The sequence below is a fragment of the Notamacropus eugenii genome, chromosome 2, assembly GCF_028372415.1.
Source record: "Notamacropus eugenii isolate mMacEug1 chromosome 2, mMacEug1.pri_v2, whole genome shotgun sequence".
NCBI lineage: Eukaryota > Metazoa > Chordata > Mammalia > Diprotodontia > Macropodidae > Notamacropus > Notamacropus eugenii.
Genome location: NC_092873.1, coordinates 5006787 through 5021740, shown reverse-complemented (window position 1 = coordinate 5021740; position 14954 = coordinate 5006787). Strand labels below are relative to the sequence as shown.

Sequence of the window (14954 nt, the reverse complement as noted above, 5' to 3'; positions counted from 1 at the left end):
TTTGCTGTCTTTATATGCTCATACTGTTAGAAATACCCTGAAAATTTTTGTACTTTCTGGTCTTTCCTGTGTGCCCCCTTACGTTTTCCTCTAGTTTTTCCTCTAGTAGGATTCAGACTATCAATTGTCCCCTTGATCCTGCCTGAAAAGATCCATAATAAAGAGTGCATTGATCTTTGACAGTTCTGGTAGCAAAGTGTAAGCAGTGCCTATAACATTTTTGGTGGAAAAAATACATACATAGAGCTTTCCAGAAGATTGGTGTTAACAAGATGATAGAGGCTTGTTGCCTCCTTTTTTTTAAGGTGAGGTTCAGTACCTGAGAGTCAGCAAAATAATATGACTTACCCAAGACTACACATCCAGTAAATGGTGAAACCAGGTTTGGAGTTTGTTTCTTCAAATGCTAAATTCAGAGCTCCTCTTGCTATACCAGACAGAAGACACTCCCCATCTCTTTCTCACAGGGACTTTAGGACCTCTGGACCAAGAATATTTATTATCATTACTACAAAGATTCACAGTTTTAAAGTGTTTTAATGTTTGGAAAATGTAGTTGTTTATGTTTCCATTTTACAAATGTGATAACTGAAGCTCAGAGGTTAACGACTTCCCCAAAGTCATACAAGTAAAATTCTTGTGTTTTTCATTAACGAGTTCAGCTGAAACTTTGGAAGTGTTTGCTTCCTGTTATGTTACCATTTGCAGCTTTTAATTCCTTGACAATAATAATGTGCACAGATTGGGTGTAATTCCTATGGATTTGGTTATGACATATTAATGACTTGAGTAGTTCAGTATTTCATTTCATAAGCTTGTACTACTTTGATCATCACAGTATTTGGAAAATATGTTAGATAATATGCTATCACTAACTTAAAACAAATAATTGATGCATATTTTGATTAGCCAAGCCACTTCAGTATTTAGCAAGGGCCCAAATCTCAGCTCTGCCCCTTACCACTTACCTGCATGACTTAGGACAATTCACTTAATCTCTTTGAGTCTGAGTTTCCTTATCTGTAAAGTAAGAGGATTAAACTAGATTGTCTCTAAGGTCATTTCCAGCTCTAAGGTCCTTTGAGTCTTACTTCTGCATCACATTGGTCCAAGTATAGACCACAGTGGAATAGAGACCACAGCCCTAAAAGGAGATCTCTATCATGTCACCAAGATGTGGAAACAATTAACACAATATGCCTCACAGACCAGCTCTTCACAGAGTTCTTTATCTTTTCTTGTGTCATGGATATTCTTTGGAAGTCTGACAAAGCCTGAGAACTCTTTTCTGAAATCATGGTTTTAAAAGCATAGAATAAAATACATAGGGCTACCAAGGAAATCAGTCATGTCAATAAAGAGCCATCAAAATATTTTTTTAAAAGTTTGTTGACCCTCAGGTTAAGCCAAGTCACTACCAGGCACCATACTTAACCAAAAAGAGGCTGAAATTATTGCAATAAGTTATAAATCTGTATGAAGTGATCAGGCACTAATGAACAGGAACTGCAATATTGCTTTCCCAGGAAGGTGTATCCTGGGGGAGATGACAGAGGAAGAGGAGATCAAGTTCAAGTTTTACTTTGTTTACTTTGGACTGAGTTTTGTATTACCTGTTGCAGAATGTCATACAAGGAAGTAGACACTTCTCTTAGATATGCAAAGTCTAAAATACTCAGACATGATATTTGTCAGAGCAGAAAATGTCCTTTTGGGAAATCTTATAGTGAGGAAGGAACTGTATGAAGATTAGAACTCTTGTCTTCTTATTCTGAATCCATGCCAACTAGGAAAGAAAACTTTGTTTTTGACCTGGGACCTTTTTTATTTTAAGAGTGATGTGAATAAAAACATAGATTTAATCTACTTAATCAACTGCATTAGTGTAAAATGGTCTAAGTAAGTGGTGTCAGACTCAAATAAAAATGGTAGCCACTAAAGCATATATAAGGACCACTGCGGTCTATACATTGACTTCATTTTAAAATGTAAGGTTATCTATAATTTTTTGGTTAAATTTTCCCAGTTACATTTTAATCTGATTTAGGTTGTACTTGGAAGTGTTATGGCAATAGGAGACCTGCTGGCAGTGTGTTTGATAACTTTATTCTAGACATTAGGATTTGTGAAGAACATCTGTGGTTCTTTAAATGAACTGTAACCTCAAAAAGAGGCAACCCTGGTGCATCAGGTTAAAGAAAAGCATCAGGTTCCAAATCAGAGAGGTTCCTCTGGTCAGAACACATTTGAAGCTTTTTGTTTAGTTCTGAGCAACACATTTCAGGAAGCACATTAATGAGTTAGGAAGGGTCCACTGGGAAATGACCAGAAAGAATTGATGATAAAACCCCAGAATGAGGTGAACTAATTGAAAATGTTTAGCCCTGGAAATCGAAGGCTAAAGAAAGCCATGATTGTAGTCCTCAAATAATGGGAAGGATATCATGTTGAAGCATAATATGTGTTCCTCTGTTTCAAAAGAGTGTACATAGAACTAGGAATAATGGACTTAAGTTTCAAAGTGGCAGATTTAGGCTTGACATAAGGAAAACCTTCCTCACAACTGATCTGTGCAAAGGAGGGATAGGTTGTCTTGGGAGGCAGGATATTTCTCATTAGAGTTGACAAGCAAAGGTTGGATGATCAGTTACTGGATCTGTTTTAGAAATGATCCTTGCAATATCATGAAATGAATATTAGATGAAGAAATAAAAAACAATTCTCTTTCAATGAGAAGCATTAACATATTTTTCTTTTCCAAATATGTAAAGGTAACTGATCAATGATTAAATGTTAATTGTGATTTGTTATTGAAATACAACCAAAGTTATTTATCATTTACTTTTCAATGTCACATGAATATCTCTTCTATGCTTACCAGAAAACATTAGTTGATGGAATTAGTAATAAAGGGTTGTACAGGTAAGGCTTTGAAGTGGGTCATAGTAGTATTAAAGTGTTATATTATGATTATGAAAAGAGAATAAAGTCAGTTTCATACACAATGAAATAAAAAAGATTTTACAGGACAGTAGAAACACAACATACTCAATTAAAAGGAGCAGAGAAATATTTATTACAAAAGACTTGAGCTGAATTAATTACTGTCCTTGAGTACTGAATTTTATTGTGAATGTCCTGGCAGCTAAGGTGAAAATGAGAGCAACTTTGATGATAGGGTTCAGGTTCATAATTTACTCAAAGACCAAACTTCAAGTTTACATAGGGAAAGACAAACTTCCTCCTACAACTTAATTATAAGAATTAATTGTATATGTGTTTTATATAAGGGTGGTTGTGTGGCACAGAATGGAATCTATTCTACTATGACTGTTCAAATGACAGAGAAATATTTTTTCAAATGTTGAAATAGGATGGTATAGTGAAGTAAGTCTACCAAATCAAACCCTTATTATGAGAAGACTTAGCTCTGAATTGTGGCTTTTAATTTCTTAATTTAGGTGCTTTGGATAAGTCATTTCTTCTCTTTGGACCCATTTCCTCAGCAAAATAAGGGAACTGGACTAGATTTTAACTTAGAATCTAACTTTCCTAAATCCAAAATAAATTAGCATAGGTTTTCAGCATAGTGAAAGCATTTCTATAGTTAACTAAGACATGGTTATATATGATATACGGTGCAGGGACATTTCATTTTTAAATGCTCTAATTTATCCAAGTAAAAAATGTTGACAATGGAGAATAAGATGAAATTACTTTAATGCCTGCAGAATGACTTATACATGTTTTCTTGAAGGAGAACTGTAGGAGCTAGGTGCTATTATTACTGAGGAAACTGAGGTAGCCACAGGTTAAGTGACTTGTCCAGGCTTACATAGCTAGTAATGGACCGAGGACATATTTGAACTTAGGTCTTCCTGACTCCAGGCCAAGTGCTCTATCCACAGAGACACACACAGGAAAACATGCTCCAGAATAAAACATGGTAAATGTATAAAAAGACAGATATTATGGTATATTAGATAGAGAGATGGTCTCCAAGTCAGGATGAACTGGGTTCATATCCTGCCTCTCACAGATCATAGCTCTGTGACTTTAGGCAAATTATTTAACCTCTCAGTGTCCCAAGCTCAGAACCAAAGGGTTGGTTCTACGACGTGAAACTTCTTTTAACACCCATGGCTGTCCACAAATCTCTGTGGCATTGCAGTGATTCTGGGTTCTTGAACCCTATGCCAAGAAAGATCAAGTTGTGCAAGAGCTCCCAAACTAGAGATGTTTTGAATATGGGTTTAAGAAACAGACTAAACATCATTCTTTTGAAGACCCATATAGCTAAGCATGAACAAGTTCATACCCAGTGTGTTCACTATCAAGTGATGATTTGGGGGTGGGGAGAGAGATGAGAACAGTAACTCATGAAGAGCATTCACCATGTTGTGAACTTCCTTGGTTGAGACAGCATTCATTGATTAAATTAAAAGTCTTTTGAAATATTGAAGTTCAGCTATGAAAAGAGTAATTTGTTCATTTGTCCAATCAGTACTGAGATATGTATAATGCAGTGAGCTAGGTTTATTGAAGATAGAAAAGTAAAAATGAGATTGCTTTCAACCTAATTAGAATGACAATCTACAAATTCAAATTTAAAAACAAGTTGCTGAGAAGTTAGAGAAAGATTAATTCCATGGAGCACCAAAAGAGGTTTTCTGAAGGACTTGCCATTTGAAATGGCATTTGAAGAATGGGTAGGCTATTAACAGATGGAGACAGTAGTGAAGGGAAGTTTAGAAGTGGTTTTGACAGAGATGGCAACTTAAGGAAAATGTGGAGTAAAGGCCTCCAACAGGAAGGTGCAAGACCTTTTTTGGAAACAAACAAGAGATCAAGCAGTGTTTTCCTTTGCAGTGCAGATAACAACTTCAGACTTTGCCTGTTGGATGTTTCCCATGCTGAACTTATGAATAACACCTGAAAATTTGGGCAGAATGAGAGGAACTTGAGATTTATTAGACACTGCCTCCAAAACTTCCTTGGATACTGTATGTTGGGTCCAGAAGGGAATCCTATCTCTTGGATTGTAATGGAACAAACCAGTGAATTGAGAATGAGCTATACCCTGCCCGAGTATTGAGGCAGGGGCGTTGCAAGTAATTGATGAGTGTTTTTCTGCAATATCTTCAGAAGTATAATATGCCATTTTGTATCCATTGTAGTGGAGCTGAATGAGCCAGCCAACAAAGGATCAAAGTCATTTGGTTTCCTGATTGTGGTTGGCATGAATGGAAATGTCTGCCAGTTGAACTTCTTTAATGGCAGCTTTTCTAACCCAACTGCACTAATTCATAAACTCATTCTCAACTCTTGGAGTGGCCATTGGAGACATCATCCATCATATTGGAATAGTAAAGAAAGCATTGGTTAAATCAATAACTGCATCCCAAGTCACATCATATTTCTGGATCTTTTCTATTAAGGTAATGGCATCTGGAACAGCAGCATACAAGGGAGGAGTGACTTTATTCAATTGTCTATAATCCATCGTCTTCCTCCATGTCTCATATGACTTTTGCAATGGCCAGACAGGATTATTCTCCTTTCATGTAGCATCTGAAGAACTAGTCATTAGAGAATCATGGATGGCCACTTTCTTACAACTCTCCCTTGTTCATTTCAAAAAAAGAAGATTTTTTTTTCAAAAAAGGTTTTCTTTGGACGTAGAATATTTCTCATTACAATTGTCAAGCGAAAGTTGGGTGATCAGTTACTAGAACTGATTGAAAAAGAATTCTTGTTTAGCTATGCAATGAACTAGATGATGTCTCTGCACCTTTGCAAAGCTGAAATTCTGTTAGTGTGGTCTTACTCAACTATTGATGGAAGAAGTCTTGAACTAACTTGATGGTGGAGTGTGAACCACTAGAGGAAAATTGAAAAATTATGCCCAATAAAAAAATCTCTTACAAATTACTGGGTATATTGGTGCTTGTTGCAATACCATGTAATGAAGATTAGAGATGAGGCAACTGATAAACAGGTCTAAGGGACTTGCAGGGTCACAGAGCTAGTAAGTACCTGAAGCCATAATTGAACTCAGAACAATGAGTCTCCCTGACTTCAGGTCTGGTGCTCCATCCACTGTAGCACTTAGTTGTCCCTAAATGGGATGATGGGCACAAATAGTATTTACTGGAGACAATAAAGCATAAAGTGATGTTACAATGCCAATGAGTCAAACTCTTTAATCATAAGTGACTTGCCTTTTGTTACTTGCAAAGAAATATGATATTCTTATCCCAGGGTTGATATAGAAGTGGTTTAAAAGACCGTCAAGCTTAGCATTTTGACTTTTTGGATAGCCCTTGAGGGAATGTGGCTATGGGAATGCAGCAAGCTAGCCAGCTGCCTCCACCTGACGCTGATTCCACACTGCCAATGTAAACCTTTGTGGAAGGATAGAATATAAGAGTAAGAAGGAGCTTTGCCAATTAAGTAGTCCAAGTTGCTTATTTTACAACTTTGGGAACTGGAAGCCAGGGAGGGTGAAGTGACTTGCCTAGGATCACATATCTTATTAGAAACAAGTGAGACTTGAACCCAGGCCTTTCTGATTCTAAGGCTAGAATTTTCCCAGTAATCTTCATCTATTGATATCTACTGAGGAAATAAATTGTTGATCTCCACATAGTTGTTAGTTGACCCTGATGGATGATGTCTCCCATAAGGCATCGCCAAGAGCTGAGTATAGAGTTTAGGAATTATGTTACTTGGATCAGAAAAGTGGCAGTTAAAGAATTTCATCTGGCATATATGCATGCCAACCACAATCAAGAACATGGAAATCACAAGACTTGAATAATGTGTGGGAATTCACATTCTTCTCCTCCACTTGGGAATAAAATGGCATACCATTCTTCTGCAAATATTGTATAAAAGCACTTATCACCTGCTTTGCAAATCCCCTGACTCTATACTCAGGCAGGGTAGTTTGTTCCATTGTAATCCAAGAGATGGGACTCCCTTGTGAATTTATCGCACAGTATCCCGGGAAATTTTGGAGACAGCATCTGATAAATCTCAAGTTCCTCTCATTCTGCCAAATTTCCAGGTGTTACTTACAAGTTCAGCATGGAAAACATCCAACAGGAAAAGTTTGAAGTTGCTATTTGTACAGTAAAGAAAAATATTGCTTGATCTCTTGTTTATTTTCCAAAGAGGTCTTGTACCTTCTCATTTTAAGTTCTTTGCTCCTCATGTTTCCCAAGTTGTAATCTGCCTACAATCCACCTCTAACCTCCACCTCACTATTGGCTCCATCTGTTGATAGCCTAACTATCCTTCAAAGTCCATTTCAAGTGAGACCTAATTCAGAAAGCCTCTATTGGTCCATGCATTTGGAGCTATTCTTTCCTTAACTTTTCTTAGCAACTTGTTCTTTGAATTTATAGTTTTCTTCTTGTGTACATACCTCATTGCCATCCCACGACTGTCAATTTTATTAGGATGAAGCCAGTCTCATCTTTTACCCTCTATAGCACCTAGCGTTACAAATGGCTCAGTGTTAGTTGAACAAATGGTCAAAATTCTTTATTCCATACTGACCTTCAGTATTTTAACTAACTTTTAGCTTTATTAGCAGGTGCTGACACAACCAAAGAAGGCCACAACATGGTGTATGTTATTCATGAGTTACTCTTTTCCCTCTCCCCTACCCCAAATTATCACTTCATGGTGAAACCACCTGACACGAAGCTTCTTCATGTTTAGCTACATGGATCTTCCAAAGAGAGATGTTTCATCTATTTCTTATACCCATAGTCAAAGGATCTCCACTTTTGAGAGCTCTTCCTCAGCTTGCTCTTTCTTGATATAGCCTTCAAGAACCCAGCTCCACTGAAATGTCACAGAGGTGAATGACTATGGGGAACAATGGGTGTTCATTTGCTGTGCATCTCTCTTTTATATCACAAGTCTCTTTTCATAGAACTAATGCTTCACTTATCAATAATTTTTGATACTTTTTGAACTGGTCATTGGACAGTGAGAGGTTAAGTGATTAGCCTAAGGTCACAGATCTACTATTTGTCTGAGGGCAGGATGTGAACCTAGTTCATCCTGACTTGGAGATAATCTCTCTATCCACTACACCCTAATACCTGTCTTTCTCCATGTCTATCATGTTTCATCCTGAAGCATGTTTTACTGTGTGTGGCTCAGTGGCTAGAGCACTGGACCTGGAGTCAGGAAGTCCTGAGATCAAATCTGGCCTCAGTCACTTACTGGCTATCTAAGCCTCTGAAAGTCACTTAACATGTGTCTATCTCAGTTTCCTCAGCAATAATAGTGCCTAGCTCCTAGAGTCGTTGTGAGGATTAACTGAAATAACATGTGTATGTCACTTTGTAAACATTAACAAGATCATTAAGTCCTAGCTTTTATTTGTACTCTCATGCGGCATCTGAGTCATTAGAGAATCATGGCTGGCCCCTTGCTGGCAGCTCTTCTTTGTTCATTACAAGAATCACAACTTTGGCTTTTTGCATTTTTCCTCTTTTCTCTACTCACATGGGCCTGGTGAAAATTTTCCTCACCTCTCACCTTTGGATACTACAGTAGATACTTATTTGGTCCCACTGGCTCAATTGTCCGCTCACTGTCCTCCACTTGTCCACACAACCACCAAAGTGATTTTTGTAAAATATAAACCTGACCGAAGGACTCCCCAACTCAATAAACTCCAGTGTCTCCTCAGTCTTCCTAGGGACAAATACAAACTCCTTTCTTTGTCATTTAATACCATGTTACAACCTAGTTGCAACCTTCTCCTTCACCTTAATGACACACTCCCCTTTATCATGAACACTACAGTTCAGACTTCTTACCTGTCCTCTTCCATGTTACTACATTTCCTATCTCTCTGTGTTTTTGTATATGTGGTCCCCCATGTCATGAATACACTCCATGGTCACCACCACCACCACCACCACCACCACCACCACCACCACCACCACCACCACCACTACTACTACTACTACTACTACTACTACTACTACTACTACTACTACTACTACTACTTCTCCTCTTCCTCCTCCTCAGACATTGTTAAATGGCATATCTCCTTTTAATGAATACATGGTGTAGAATTCTAAAATATCCTAATTTCCTTACAAAGGATCCTGAGTAGCCACATACACATACAGTATAACAAAATATATTTACCTTTGTTTCTTACAACCCTTAGTTCCCTTAAAAATTCAAAGAACGACTTTCTACATAAAGCCTTCCCTGATTTCCCTTCATTTCACCCTCATAGTATTTTTTTCATTTCCAGCTAACTTTCCCATGTCTGTTTTGTTTTGTATTATATAGAAGGTGTGAGAGTTAATACACACATGTGATACGTGACTGTATGTAATCTCCACTTTAGAGCGTAAGCTTCTTGAGCAAAGGCGCTGGTTCACTTTGTGTTTACAGATTCAGCTCTTAGAACAGAACTAGCCACATAGTAGGGGCTTGCTGAATGCTAGTTGGTTGTTGATTATTGACTGACAATTTCCTACCTTCTGAACTTCACAGTTTCTGAACTGGTTGCTTCGTGTGACCTTGTATTGCTTGTGTTGGACATATTAGATTTCAGAGCCTCATCTGTTATGTAGAGAAAAGTCTTGGGGTAATCCACCTGTACAGACTTGGGAGCCTCAGTATCTCTCATCTTTTCATTTAAACCCTTTCGTCAACCTGGAGATTGATTAGCTGATTAGAGAATCAAAGGATTATTGGCTTAAAGCTAAAAAAGTGAATCCCTCATTTTACACAGGTAGAAACTGAGGCACAGAGGGGTTGACTGAATTGCTTAGAGTCACCCATCCAGTGTCGGAGGAAGGATTCAAATTCAAGTCTTCATGACTCCAAGTCTAACTACTACGTATATACTACTACATACTACCTATGTCAGAGAGCTCCCATAATATCTCAGAGATTTAAGTTTGAAAGAGATTTCAAAGTTTATAGTTTTACAGATAAGGATACTGAGGATGAGAGAAATTAAATGACTTAGCTAATGTCTGAGGCAGGATTTATGCCTAGATCTGTGTGACTTCAATCCTAATACCCTATCCACTAGAAGTACTGCCTCTTTTAATTTGAAGTAAGAGAGGTAAGTGAAAGACACCATAATCAATCAAAAAAACCCAAATCTGAAGATGAACTTCTATGATATTTTAATTATTTTACAAATCTGAGGCAATGCTATGGTCTCTTGGGTGGCAGAAGGAAGGCTTCTGTCTCTAGTAATAGAAATCTTGGCCTTAATGGCCCTTTTCTAATATTTTACTACTCATTAGACCTACCTGTTTCTGAAACCTGGTAATGACAATCTGATAGTCTGACCAGGAGTCTACCAGCACCTCCAGACTGAAGGAATTTTCACTCTCAGTGTGAAAAATGGAGCCATATATTAAAGGAGAAGACAAAAGCAAATGAGTCTAGAAGTGTAAGACAACAACCTGAAGTGCAAAAGGGATATGGAGATAAAGGAAAGGGTAGACCCTCCCAGCATGAACTGTTCTAGGAGTGCCATCTAGTGCCATAATACTAACCCCAAAGTTGCTCTAATCCCCAAAGGATGCTGTCAGCATCCTAGAAAGTGAGATTTGTCCTGTCCTCTCTTCCTTTTCAGTCTCTGCCTTCCCATCTCACCCTTTCCCATCCTGTTCATATTCCTTTATTAAGGAAATATAGGGAGAGATGAATAATCTCACCCTGGAGATGCCTCTACCCATGAGGCCTTTCCTCCTATTGGTGAGTTCCTGAGCAGAACCAGCATTTCAAGAAGTTCTCAAGCCATCTTTTGTCCCCAGCACTGATTCTCCAGTCTTTTCTAGCTCATGTTCATGTGGGTACAACCTTCTCTCATCAAGTGTGTTTCAGGTATTGCTTTCTCTCATTTCAATATAAACTCCTCAAAAATTAGGCTATATATTTTTTTTCCTTTTATATATGAATTCCCAGCACAGTTCCTGGCATGTAGCTAGAACTTATTAAAGGTTCACTCTCTCTATATCTCTCTGTTTGTTTTTCTATCTGTCTCTGTGTCTCTTTGTGCATTTGCCTCTCTTTTCCCTCAAGATTTACAGACTAGGAGAAAAAGAGCAAGGATTTTATGAGACAGACACTCTGAGGCACTTTCCAAATTAAGAAATGGAGGTTCAGAATATTGTACTAAACATATCACAGTCCAGTGCAATTCCTTTTGAGTGATCTCCCATCTCTTCCTCCAGCTTTGATGCTGACCTTATCCCCTGCCAGTCAAAATCACAGTGAAACTTCACTTCTCCTTTTGTTTCCCATGAATATCTTCCAGCCTCACCTTCATGACTTCTGAGATGCTTCTGCTCAGGGACCGGTGCAGTGTCTGCAGCATCTTCGCCTCATGGAATTGAATCATCTTATATGAACCCCTTCCTTTCCTTCTAAGGAAAAAAAAACAACATGGAGAAAACAAGAATTAAAGGGTCTTATGATCAAGGAGGTGAAGCAGAAGACAAAATCAACTTTATGAGTAAAAGAAGAAGGAAAAATGGGTAGGTAGCAGTAGTTCTCAAAGATATCTAGGAGTTTTCAGGTGCCTTTATCTCAGTATGTCAATATTGTGATGGGGTAGCCCAAAACAATAATGAAACTTTAACTACATTAAGACAAACAAATTCCTCCCGGTAATGGCAGAGGGGTGGGGGTGGGTGAACATACCACTGTCCTCTGTCCTTACCAGACCTCATCGGAGGTATTACATTCAGCTCAGATTTGGGTCAGATCTGAGAGAGCTGATAAGCTAATGAATATCCAGATTAGGGCTGCCAGGATGGTGAAGAGCCTTGAGTATATGTTACATTTGGATTAATTGAAGGAACTGGAGAAGACAGTGGGGAGGGGTGTAGCTGTCTTCAGGCATTTGAAGGATTTTTCATGTGGAGGAGGTATAAGGATTTTTCTGTTTGACTCCAGAGATAATGTGTGAGTCATGTATGGAAGCTACAGAGAGGTAAATTTAGGCCTGACATCAGAAAAATGTACAAACTATTCAAAGGATACAAAATGGGAAGCCATACCTTTAGAAGTGATGGGCTTCTCTTTGGATACCTTTACACACAGTCTAGGTGACCACTTGTCAGGTGTATTAAAGTAAAGGGATGAAGAAACATCCTCCCATGACACATGGTTTCTCCATAAGAATGTGAAGAAAAAGAAGCTATTTCCACACTTGCTGCCTTTTTTAGCATTTCAATCATCAGGACTCCCTGTAGTATTTTGTCTGAAGAAGATTTTACTTCTCCCAAAAACACACATACATCTCCCCACACTGGGTTGGCTGAAGGAACCTCCATTTTATCCTTTCATTTACTTCCTGTCACCTCTGTTTTTGGGATGTGACTAAAGATCTTGCTGAGGGATTCTCACTTGACCAGCCACACCTCAGTACTATTATTGGCTCATGCTAACCTCAGAGGTTATTAACTTGTGTGAAGGGAATTAAGATTTTTACATTAATTGATGTGATATGTGTAATGAACATACTAATAATAAGAATTCTCAGGAAACTGTGGTCTTGGGAGACAGAGCTCTCAGTGCAGCTTGAAATGATCAATCAACCCTTGACAACATTCTCAGTCTTGTGCCTGTGAACTTTAAGTGAAGCAAGTCACAGATTGTAGAACTTGTTATCAGAGAACTCTGATTCTGTGTTCTAAGGGAGGTGGTCAGGACTCCTAAGACTTGACTCTAGAGTTTTTGTTTTTTTCACTGTTCTCCACTCAAAGGTTTCTCATGGGAAACCACTAAAGCTCTGAGAAAGATTGTGTGTAATCCACCTTCCCCCACTCCCTTTTCTATTTGTTATTTAAGTATGTAACCTGTACTTTTACTTCATCCTGGAGAGTGTTCACCACTCTGAAACTGAAGAATCCAACCACTACCTGATTATTGTCACTCCTTTCTTTAGGCCTTCAGCTCCAAGCATTCTCAGGTTAGAGACTGGCTCAGTAAAATCCTCTTAATACTTGTGATCTGTGAGTTTATTTTTTTAAAATACATCTTAGTACTCTATTTTAATATAACTGTTTCTTTTGTAATCTTGTGTTTGTTTTTATTTCATGTGTTCAAAAATACGTTTCAGAGAAAGATTCTATAGATTTCACCAGATGGCCAAAGGGATCCTTGACACAAAAGTTTGACACCACATGGATTAGAATGAAACTAACTGTCTAGTTAGACATATGCCCAACTGCTGCCTTAATTATAATTCTTTGCATTAACAGTAGTCACTACTACTTCCTCATTTACTCTCTCTCTCTCTCTCTTTCTCTGCTTGTAAATAAAGACATACAATAGCCATCAAGATCAGTCTCATATTTATCTAGAGAAAGCTGACTTTAAAGCAATTCAGAAATATATCAAATGAGAAGATTAAAATAAACTAGGTTTAAGCATGTTATTTCAGTCAAAAAGGGAGACAGGAGGTGGGGATTACCTCAGCTGCCTGTTCATGGTCAAGAAAATATCCATGATCTTACATTCTAGTGAATGTTGTCCTGTTGCATCCCACTTGTGGATAAAAACATTCATATTCCTGGTAGACCATGAGTGCGCTCAATTCCTTCTCCTTCCCATTTGTCTTCTGATCATCTCTGCAGCTGTCATTTGCTTCCTCTATATCTCTCACAGATTTGGGAACTTGACTCTCCAACTCTTAGTCCACAATAACTCTGTCACTTCCTAGGTTGAAAAGACTACAAAGCACATGACCCAATTTTGCTGCAGAACTTTGTCCCTGCCTGTGGAAAGCCCAGTTTCTGAAGGCCTGTCATTTTGAACCCATTAGAATTGTCTCCTGTGAGGCACAGTGACTTGGAGACATTTGCCTCATTTTTAGACTTAGTGAGAGCATCATAATCAAAAAGGGGGAAGGGAGCTCAAGGTTCAACTAGTTTTATTACTAATGAGAAAACCAAGGAGGGTTAGTCCTTAGCACTTCCAATACCTCCAGCACAGGGCCTGACACAGATTAGGTGCTCTATAAATATTCTCTGGCTTAAGTTCCCCTTCTGCTCTGAATTGCTGTCAACTTTAAATGTTCTGTTTCCATACTGTCTGTGAGGAAGTTGTCTTTGGGCTCACTGGCCAACAGGGAAAGTCCAGGGTCCATGGACAGAAGGGGCTAATTGGCTTTTTTGTTATATAATTTCAACTCCCCTAACATCTCCCGTGGAGGAGTAGCAGGTAAACAGTTGGATGCCTCCAGGTTTGACTTCTTTTAAATCTGTTAAATTTCCTTCTTGACCCTCCAATGCCAAGTATTGCCTACAGTTTGAGCAAATCTAGCTGACATTCTGCCGTGCCTAACAGTGTCCTTAGATTCAGTCTTATATTTGAATCCTGACCAAGGTCACCTTTACATTGATTATGCTCTGAAGAATTCTGCTAGGATACAAACCACAGATGGGAAGTTTTTGGTGTTTGATTCCTTGGCTCTTCATTCTTTTGCTCTTCTTTATTTGTTAATTCAGGTACTTCCTTCATTGGCAGCAAGGAATTACTGCGTATGCTTGGTGTAGAACTTCAAACACTTCATAGTGCTATCTTACAGACCAGTTGATTTCCTTATCTTTCAGTTCTCTAATGTTGTTAATCATTTGATTGATCAGAAGTTCCAATACTTCTTGTTGTCACAAAGAATATAACAGCAATTTATGTCCCAGGAGGAGTTTTTGGAAGTGAACATGATAACTCCAATGATGTTTATCCTGATCTACTTTTTTCCTTACATCTCTCATCTTCTCTTAGTTGTATGATGTACTCATTTTGAATTTCTAGCTGTCTTACATTTTATGACATTTCAAATCACAGTTAAGCATGAAGCTAATATTTTCTCTCTCCCATATCAACAAATATAGTGTAGATTAATACATTTTATTTTAATTAATCATATTAATTTAATT

At 38.1% G+C, this 14954-nt stretch overlaps 1 pseudogene; it reads left to right on the top strand.

The window, feature by feature from the left end:
- LOC140522072 (glycine N-acyltransferase-like protein 2 pseudogene) overlaps window positions 1-5095 on the top strand; it is a 63056-nt pseudogene extending 57961 nt beyond the window's left edge.
- The last annotated feature ends 9859 nt before the right edge of the window (window positions 5096-14954 follow it).